Genomic DNA, 10,571 nt, shown 5'->3' with positions numbered 1-10,571 from the left:
CAGAAAGGCCATAAAGCAAGTGGCTCAAATATGAGCAGGGCAAGATATCACCTGCTTTGATACCATGTTAGACACACACATGGTAGCAATAGAAATGAATGATAATCATGAGAGTACATCTATTATTAACAAATGATATACATTTATAATACATGGGAGTGACCATTGGATTCCATATTCCAAGGTCTCTTGGACTCCCTTTGGTTGTTCAACTTCCACACCAACCCTTAGAGGATTAGGTGTCCAACAATGTTGAAGGAAAAGCATCTACCAAATGAATTTTGGGGACAAACAATGGCTTGTGTTATCTATATTCTTAATAGAAGTCTCAATAAGAGTGTGAAAGAACGAGTTCCAAAAGAAGCGTGGAGTGGTAAGAGTTACATTGATCTTATTTAATTTTTTTTGGATGCATTTCTTATGCATAGGTACCTAAATAGTTTAGAAGGAAGTTAGATGATAGAAGTGAGAAGTGTGTCTTTATTGGATCTAGTGAGGATTCTAAGGCATAGAGACTCTATAATCCCATCACCAAGAAGTATATTATTAGTTCAAATGTTGAGTTCAAGGAAGAAGCTTGGGATGGAAGTTTAGATAAATTTGTTGCAGAGGGAGTTGTATTATCTTATGGAGATGATGATGGACATGAGCAAGAAGTATGACATAGGAGGTTGATGAAAATGAGGTAAAGTATATAATTCAACTACTATTTAGCTTTAGAGCCAATTAGCTTTGCGCAAATTGGTTCTATACGTGTATTTTCCCCCTAAGGGTCTCGCTTATCTAACCAATCACTCAAACTCTTGCTTACACACTCTATTCTAAATAATCTAATCTCTCTATCATTACATTCTTTTTCCTTTTATGAATCAAATCCTATCCTAACTACATTGACAACTTGATCCCTATTTTTATCAATCTAACAATCAAATCCCTATTTCCAAGCTCTGAGACACACCTATACTAACAACTTATCTCTTAGTCTAAAAATAATACAATATTCTAATTATTACAATAATTGAGATAAAGATTAATTCGAGAGATCCAACCCTCTCTACTAAAACTGATTTTGACCACTCAGGTCAATGAAATTCATCTCTTGTTAGCCACAACATGTGAACATACAATCACATTACTGGCTAAGTCCAGATGCTCTTGCATCAGACTCTTGAGGAAGAAAATAATTCTTCATCAAATTTTTAGGATTTACTCCATACTTCTATAATTTTGTTGTTGTTATCCAAATAGCATCCTCTACTGGTTGTCCCTTCCATTTCACTAGATACTGAAAATAATCCTATCCTTTGGTTCTTTTGGATACTCTTTTCTCCAAAACAACTTTCACATCTTTCTTGATTGTCTTTGGGATTTGTTGTTCCCAGTTTAAAGTTTAAACTTCATCTCTTGTAGGTTCCTTCTGTAGCTCTGACTCTGTCTCCTTGTATGGATACAAGTTTGAAACATTGAAGATAGGTGGTATTCCAATCCATTCTGGCAATTCAATTTCATAAGCATTAGTTGAAAACTTCCTCACAATTATACATGGTCCTATCCTTTTCATCTTTAGTTTATTGTAAGTCCCAATAGGAAACCTTTCTTTTCTAAAGTATACCATCACTAGGTCTCCCACTTGGAATTCCTTTTCTGTCCTCTTCATATCAGCTCTCTGTTTGTATTTTCCACTACTTTCCTGCAATCTGTCTTTAACATATTCTTGTAGTCTCTAGATCTGCTCTGCAAACTCTTCAGCTTTTGCACTTCTCGTCTCCTGTTTACCCAAATTTCTGAGTTCATACACACCTCTTGGATTCATTCCAAAAACAATCTGAAATGGAGTGATCCCAGTAATTCGGTTTGGAGTGTCGTTATAAGCAAAATCAGCTTGAGCAAGTGTTGAATCCCACTGCTTAGGATTGTTATACACTAAACTTCTCAATATGTTACCCAAGCTTATGTTTACTACTTCGGTCTGTCCATCTATTTGAGGATGGTATGCTAAACTGAAACTAAGGTTGGCACCTAGTTTTTTCCAAAGAGTTCACTAGAAATTCCCAACAAACTTTGTATCCATATCATACACAATACTTACAAACAATGCATGTAACCTTACAAACCTTTGGAAAAAATAGATTAGCAATATGTGTCGCATCACTAGTCTTTTTACATGCAATTTAATGTGCGATTTTGAAAAATCTATCTACCACAACATAAATGGAATCATTCCCTCTTTGAGTTCCACGTAATTGAAAAACAAAATCCTTACTAACTGCATCCAATGGTTGGTCTGGTATTGGAAATGGTTGGTACAATCCTATATTTTGGCTTCTCCCTTTGGCATGTTGACATATCCTGCACTTCTCAAAAAATCTCTTAACATCAGTTTGCATATTTTGCCAATAGTAAAAAGCATTTACCTGAGCAAAGGTTTTTTCTTGTCCAAAGTGACTTAAATAGATAATCCTCCACTGTGTTTATCCTTTATGATGTTTTCCCTCATAGAACATTTGGGAATGCATAATTTGTACCGTTAAATAGTAAACCTCCTTGGATAAGATAATCTAACCACTGACTTCTATTATGAACTATTGGATTTTGTACAACTACATAAATATCTTTGAATTCTTCATAATCTTTATACATATCAACCATTTCTTCAAATCCTACAACACCAACTTTTAATTCTTGTACAATGAAATTTACCCTGCTTAAAGCATCAGCAACTATGTTCAACTTACCACTTGTGTGTTTTATCACAAAAGTAAAACTCTATAAAAACTCTACCCACTTTGCATGTTTTTGGTTCAATTTTGGTTGGTTATTTATGAGCTGTAATGCATGATTGTCAGAATATAATACAAACTCCTTCGGTAGAAAATAATGTCTCCATTTTTTTAAAGCTTACACAGTAGCATAAAATTCTTTATCATCAGAAGGATACTTCTTCTTAGCTTCATTTAGTTTCTCACTAAAGTAGGCTATTGGTCTCTCTTCCTGACTCAAAACTGCTCCAATTGCAACTCCACTAGCATCAGTTTCAACTTGGAAAACTTTCCCAAAATCAGGTAAAGCTAAAACTGGTTTCTCTGTAATTTTCTTCTTCAGTAACTTAAAATTTCGGTCTGCTGCTTCTCTCCACTTGAATGGTTGATTAGTCTCTTTGATTGTTTCAATAATTTCTGCACAAATCTCACTAAAAGTTCTGATAATTTTTTTATAAACACTTTCAAGACCATGAAAGCTTCTTACCTCAAATATGTTTCTTAGAGTAGGCCAGTTCCAAATTGCTTGGAATTTCTATGGATCCATTTTTAAACCTTATTTAGAAACTACAAATCCCAAATAGGTTAATTATTCTTTCATGAAACTACATTTCTTCAGATTTATCAGTGGTTTCTCTTTCTGCAGAGTTCTTAAAACCAACTTAAGATGCTCCAAGTGTTCTTCTTTTCTTCTACTAAAAACTAGAATATCATCAAGATAAACAATGACAAACTTTCCTGCATATTCTTTCAAGAATTCATTCGTTAATCTCATGAATGTGCTAGGTGCATTAGTGATTCCAAAAGGCATCACTAACCATTCATACAACCCACTATTTGTTTTAAATGCGATCTTCCATTCATCTACTTATCTAATCCTTATTTGATGATACCCACTCTTCATATCTATTTTAGAAAAATACTTTGACCCACTCAAACAATCCATTAAATCATCCATGCATGGTAAAGGAAATCTATACCTGATAGTAATCTTGTTTATGGCTCTGGAATTTGTACACATCGCCATTCACCACCTTTCCTTGGACTGAGTACTGTTGGTACACAATATGGACTAAGACTCTCTCTGATTAATCCCTTATCCATCAGTTTCTGTACTTGTCTTCCAACTTCTACATTTTCTTGAGGAGTTAACATGTATGCTGCTTTCTTTGGCAAACTTTCTCCAGGTATTAGATCAATATGATGACAAATACTCTTGATGGGTGGGAATGCATTTGGCAACTCATCCATAATAATATCAACAAAATCATTCAACAGATTTTTGATTTCTTCAGATAAATCATCTAAGTTTGTGGAAGTTAAAATTACCTTAGGTCTCCTTATGACAGCAAAATGCATCTATTCATCCTTCTTGACTTCTTGTAACAATTCTTTCTCACTCATCAACATAACACTGTTTCGAGGTGCTTCTTTGCATGCTTCGTCCTTCAATGGCAACAATGTGTTTTTATTTCCATCCTTCTCCACAGTGTAAGTATTTATTCTCCCATCATGGATAACTTTCTGATCAAACTGCGAAGGTCTTACCAGCAATATGTGGCATACATCCTTTGGCATTACATCACACAATACCACATCCTTATAAGTACTAATCTAGATCTCTACCTTGCATTATTTTGTCACAATAAGCTGATGTCCTTCTTGCAACCATGATACTTTGTAAAGAGTAGGGAGTAGTGTTTTCACTAGTCCTAACTTGTCCACCATTTCTGTAGAAACAAGGTTATTAGTGCTTCCACTATTAATTATCACTTTATAGCATTTTCCTTTGGACTTGCATGTAGTTTTGAATAAACTCTTTCTCTCAGCTGGTTCTCCTATCTCTTTCTCTACCTTAAACAATACCCTTTTCAACAACAAGGATTCTCCTACTTCAGGTGATTCTTCCATGTCTGCAATTTGAGGTTTTTCTTCCTTTGCCTCAGCCACATTCACATTGCTCTGATTTGTTGCTTTATTATGTGGACATTCCCATGATCCATGTCCCAATTCTCCACATGTGTAACACCGAATTTCTCTTCCTCGGCCTCTTCCTCTAGGTGCAAATCTTCCTCTACTAAATTCTCCTCTCTATGGTGGTCTACTACTTGAACTCCCTGCTTCACCCTGAGGGTGTTGAAATATCGATCTAGTAGTTCCTCTACCTCTTGCTAAACTTTTTCCTCTATTCCTCTGATTTTGCTTCCTCAACATCTTCTCTTCTGCCTTAAAAGCTACTTGATAGGCATCTTCAATTGTCGTCAAAATTAGCAAGATGATTTCATCTTGTATGTCATATCTCAACCGATTTGTGTATATGGCTACCTTTTCTACATCATCCTCTACATGTCCTGCTTTATTGCTCAACTTATAAAACTCTTCTATGTATTCTTTGATAGCCATTCCTTTTTGCCTCAAATTCTATAACTGTCTGAAAATATTTAACTGGTAATCTTTTGGCATAAATTTGGCTTTCAATCTACTTACCATTTCATTCCATTGTTTGGTCTTGGACTTCCCTTTTCTTGCTCTGGATGCTTGTAATTCATCCCACCAGATAGTTGCATGACCCTTCAATTTGGTAACTGCAAATTTCACCTTCTTTTTGTCATCAACCTCCTCCCCATAGTCAAAATACTTATCCCATGAACTGATCCAATCCATCAATTCTTCTAAATTAAGATTCCCATCATACAAAGGTATTTCCATGTTTGGTCTTCCATTTTCTTTGCCCAATATCTTAAGAACTTTGGAAGCTTCACTTTCATCCTCTTCTTCTTCCTCAGAAGATTCTTTTGTCACACTGGCATCTCCTTCATCATTTTCTCTCCTCTGAGCAGTATCCATTATCTCCATCCTTGTACGCAGACTCCAGATCTCATCTAGCAGAACTACATTCACTACAGGTCTCCCTCGACCTATGCCAGCTCCTCTCCTCGGTGGCAAGTTCGTTGTAGAAAAACTTAATCTCTCTTCTCTGATACCAAAATGACGTAGGAGGTTGACGAAAATGAGCTAAGGTCTATAATTCGACTACTGTTTAGCTTTAGAGCCAATTATCTGCGCACAAATAGGTTATGTACGTGTATTTTCCCCTTGAGGGTCCTGCTTATCTGACCAATCACTATTGGTCCCTCGTTGACTTCTCCTTTTATCAAGTGCTTCAATCCATGCCATTGATTTCTCTCCTCCAGATCCAAAGGTTATCACGTCGTTCGCTCACCAAATAACCCGGACGATCTCCGCCATCAATGTGAGCCATCCAATTGAATGGTTGTCATGCAATCTTGTGCAGATTCTTGCACGGATGATACCAGGTCAAGAGCACGTGAGAAAAGTGGTTTTCTCGTGCTACATGTCAACCGCTAAAGTAATCGCGTGAAATTTCCCAATACCATTTACAACCTTTTGGGCACGCGAGATATTGCTTCCCACTTATCAAATACAACCCACGTGCTTTAATTCATAGTTTAAGGAAAAGTGCTTAAGGAAATGTTTTTAGCGCTTAAGCTCAATATTAACCCTTAACACTAATTGACTATGATTTATGAATAAAGTATTTAAACAGAGAAAATTACTCGATTAAGTCTAGAATGTCGATACACAAATACGAATGAAATTTTGCACTACGATTAACACGCAACACCACACTTAATCATTTATTCAACAAAATGTAAATTACATAGTCTTGGCCTTCTTGGCTCGATTACAATAGTTTTTCTGACCTCTGTTCAATCTCAAACCCTATCTCTGTCACTCAAACTCTCGCTTACACACTCTATTCTTAATCATCTAATCTCTCTGTCATTACATTATTTTTCCTTTTATGAATCAAATCCTATCCTAACTGCATTGACAACTCGATCCTTATCTTTATCAATCTAACAAGACAATCATTATTTCCAAGCTCTGAGACACACCTATACTAACAACTTATCTCTTAATCTAAAAATAATACAATATTCTAATTATTACAATAATTGAGATAAATATTATTTCAAGAGATCCAACCCTCTCTACTAAAATTGATTTTGACCACTCAGGTCAATGAAATTCATCTCTTCTTAGCCACAACATGTTAACATACAATCACATTGCTGGTTGAGTCTGGATGCTCTTGCATCAAAGTACAAGGTGGATAGTTTATTCCATATACACCTCCTACAAGCACTTCAGCTAGGAAATCACGAAGAGTCAACCCATTACAATTTAGAACATTGAGAACTCAAGAACATGTTGACCCATCAGGTTATGGTGGACAACAAACAATAGGATCAGAGGTAAATAATGAATATAATCCTACATTAGTTACATTAAGTAATAAAATTAAGGTCAGAAGACTAGAAGTTTAAAAGAATTGTACAAGAGGATTGATGAAATAGATCATATAAATTTTGATAAAGTTGCTAAAGAAGAAGTTTGGGTAAAGGCTATGGATGATGAGCTTGATGCTATAGAAAAAACTAATACTTGGGAGCTTGTAGATTGTTCTGAAGATAAAAATAGTATAGGTGTTAAATGGATTTATAAAAGTAAATAAAATGTTAAAGGTGAAACTAAACCAAGACTTGTAGATTAGGGGTTCAATCAACAACCTAGTATTGATTATGATAAAAAAAAAAAATTCACTTGTAGCTGACTTGATATAGTAAGGATGGTGTTAGTTATTGCAGCATAAACTACATGGAAAATACATCATATGGATGTTAAGTCTGCATTTTTAAACAGTTTTTTTGGAAGAAGAAGTTTATGTGAAACAACCTCGAGGATATGAAGTTGATGGACAAGAAGATAAGGTTCACAAATGAAATAAATCATTATATGAGTTGAAACAAGCACCCTAAGTATGGTATAGTGGAATTGACTATATTTTAATAACAAAGGAATCAACAAGAGTCCGAGTGAGGCAATTCTGTATACAAAGGTAAACCCGGAAGTTAAAATTTTGATAGTTTTCTTGTATGTTGATGGTCTTATTTTCACTTAAAATATTTCAATGGATGATTTTAAGAAAAACGATGAAAACAGAACTTGAGATGATTGATTTAGGGTCTGTTGTCGTGCGGATTGACACGACAACGCTCAGACCGGGGGCTGTCACTCTGATCCCCGGTCTCTCCGTTTAAGCCTGTCTCCCGCAGCTAAGGGGGGTAGACCCTGTAAGGTGATGGAGGCCAACTGCTAAACAGTTGGGCTAGGAGACGAGATGCACGATTGAGATAAGCACTAAAATGACTTGATGAATTGAGCAGACCAGTGCCTTAAAGGATCTAAATGATTACTAGCTAGATAATATAAGAACATGAACCACGGACATCAATCATCAGATAAAGAGAGCAATGCTTTAAATATCTAGTAAAACCACAACGCTCTTCAAATAACGATATCCAGCAAACTAAAAGAAATAAATTGCTTTAAACAACAGTGAAACCAGATATCTATTTTGCATCTCGACTTGAAAATTTAGATCTCAACATTACATGATATTTCCCGAAAAATAACTGGATCTGACAAAGAAAATTTCCCGCAAAAATTTTTCGAATTTTTTTTTTTTAATTATTTTTTTTCAATATTATAAAAAAGGGAAATTAAAAAAATCTAAAAATTTAAAATTCAAAATCTATTTAAAACTAAATTAAACTAAAACTAAACTTAAGCCAAAATTTAATAAAATAAGTCCTTTTTTATTTTTTATTTAAAACCATAATAAAACAAAAATTCAAATCTAAAAATCTAAAACATTAAATCTAAACGAAAACTAAATCTTAAAGTCTATATTAAACCAAAACTATATAAAAAAAATTTAAATCTAAATCTAATGAAACCTAAACTAAACGTAAATCAAATAAATTTAAATCAAAATTTAAATCTACGCTGATAAATACATACATAACCCTAAATCCTACGATGCATACCAAATGAAACATTGAAAACATGAAAAAAACGCAACCCAGTGGAGTCGCCAAAAAAAAAAAAAAGTTTAAAAAATAATTTGTACATCAGTCAGGCTGTTTTAGAGCTGCAAATTTTTGTGATTCTAGGTTAATTTTTAGGGGTTTTACTTCGAGATTTTGCATATATCTGCTGGGCTCTTGTTTTTTTTGTTTTGCAGGGTTATCATAGGCTCATGCTGCTGCTACAACCAAGAAAACTGTTCATCTGATATCAGACGTCTCAATCCCAGTGACAAAGGGAAGATTTAAATTTCAAATTTATAAGGGTCATCATAGTTTTGGGATACGCCTGGGGTTTCACTGGCAAATAAAACCCTGAATTGCATCTGCTTAAGAGATCACACCATACTGCCGCCATCAATTTGATTATGCAAGCCAGTCAATCTCACCATACAGAAAAATTTAATTTGGGATAGCAAGCGATTGTCTCAAGACTAAATTTCAAGCATTCAGTTAATTATCACTTGGTCGCTGAAAGCTGCGTCCCTAAATCAATAACGTAAGGCTCTTAAGCAAATGTTCATCCATCATCGAGCGGCTTGAGAGACTTCAGGAGTGGAAACTATTCAAGTGAAGCGTGTTGATAAAAAGGGTTTCTTGCGATTTTCGTGAAACGCTGTTCCTATCCGCCCGCAACAAGAATGCGTTCTTTTCTTACGCGGACGTTCTGAATCGATGCTTCGGTCAGGCAAAACGAAATCAGTTTCTGCAAAATTTTCAAGTTTGATCTCAGCACAAAGGCTCAGGTTAGTCTTCACGCCAGTTTATTCCACATCACACCAGGTATGCGTATCTATTTTATATGAAATCGTATTTCAGTTGAGAGCCAGCGTAAGTCTATCAGTGGCATTTGCGTCCTCGAATTTCCCTGTAGACGTAGTTCGATTCCTTCGTTTTACCTTGCCGCCGTCACCATACCTCATCGAAATTTCTCTGCGGCCTTTCAGTATTCCTATGCGTAGATGGTTCAGTTCTGAAAGCGCATTTTTCTTTTTGACTTACGCTTCGTTTTAGTTAGGTTTTGTAAATCGTAATTCGTTTTAGGTTAGTGTAGATTGTGAATAGATTTTAAATTTGTTTAGAAAGTCACGTATTTGTTAAGATTTTGATTTCATAGATTTATAAAAATGAAAAAATCATAAAAATGTTTTGTATTTTAGTTTTTGTTTAGTTATTTTATTTTATGTGATTAGTTTTTAATGTTTTAGATACTAGTTAGATGTTAGCGTTAGTTTTATGCTATAGTTAGTTTTTAGATTTTGATTTATGTTTTAAATTTTGTTATAAAAAAAAAAAAAAATTAAATTTTTTTTTTTGAAAAAAAATAAAAATTTTGTGGAAAATCATTTTGCCAGTTTCAGTTGCTTTCGCGATATATCTTTCATGCTGAGATCTGAAATTTTCAAGTTGAAACACGAAATCCAATGTCTGGTTAATAATTCATGATGCTCATGGTGGTTTAAGGCATTTATCTCTTCAAAGCTTTCAGTTGCCGGATATCGTTTTGGTCACATGATTTAGCTGATGATAGATGGTTGCTGCTCATGGTCCATGTTTCTTTATCATTTAAAAAGTAATCATTTAAACATTGACTCCACAAAGCACTGGTCTATTAAATCTCTAAATCCATCTAGTGCTTATCATATCGTGTATCGTGTCTCCCACCCAACTGTTTGGCAGTTGGTCTTCACTATCTCGCAGGGTCTACCCCCCTTATCCGCGGGAGACGGGCTTAAACGGAGGGAGCGGGGATCAGAGTGACAGCCCCCGGTCCGAGCGTTGTCGTGCCAATCTGCGCGACAACAGGGTCAATGAAATATTTTCTTATTATTAAAGTAATTCAATATGAAGATGATAT

Source organism: Pinus tabuliformis, chromosome 2_2 (assembly GCF_031772625.1).
Source record: "Pinus tabuliformis cultivar Carrire ecotype Pingquan chromosome 2_2, CPIR1, whole genome shotgun sequence".
NCBI lineage: Eukaryota > Viridiplantae > Streptophyta > Pinopsida > Pinales > Pinaceae > Pinus > Pinus tabuliformis.
The sequence above is the reverse complement of the archived record's forward strand: the minus strand, read 5'-3'. Positions refer to the sequence as shown.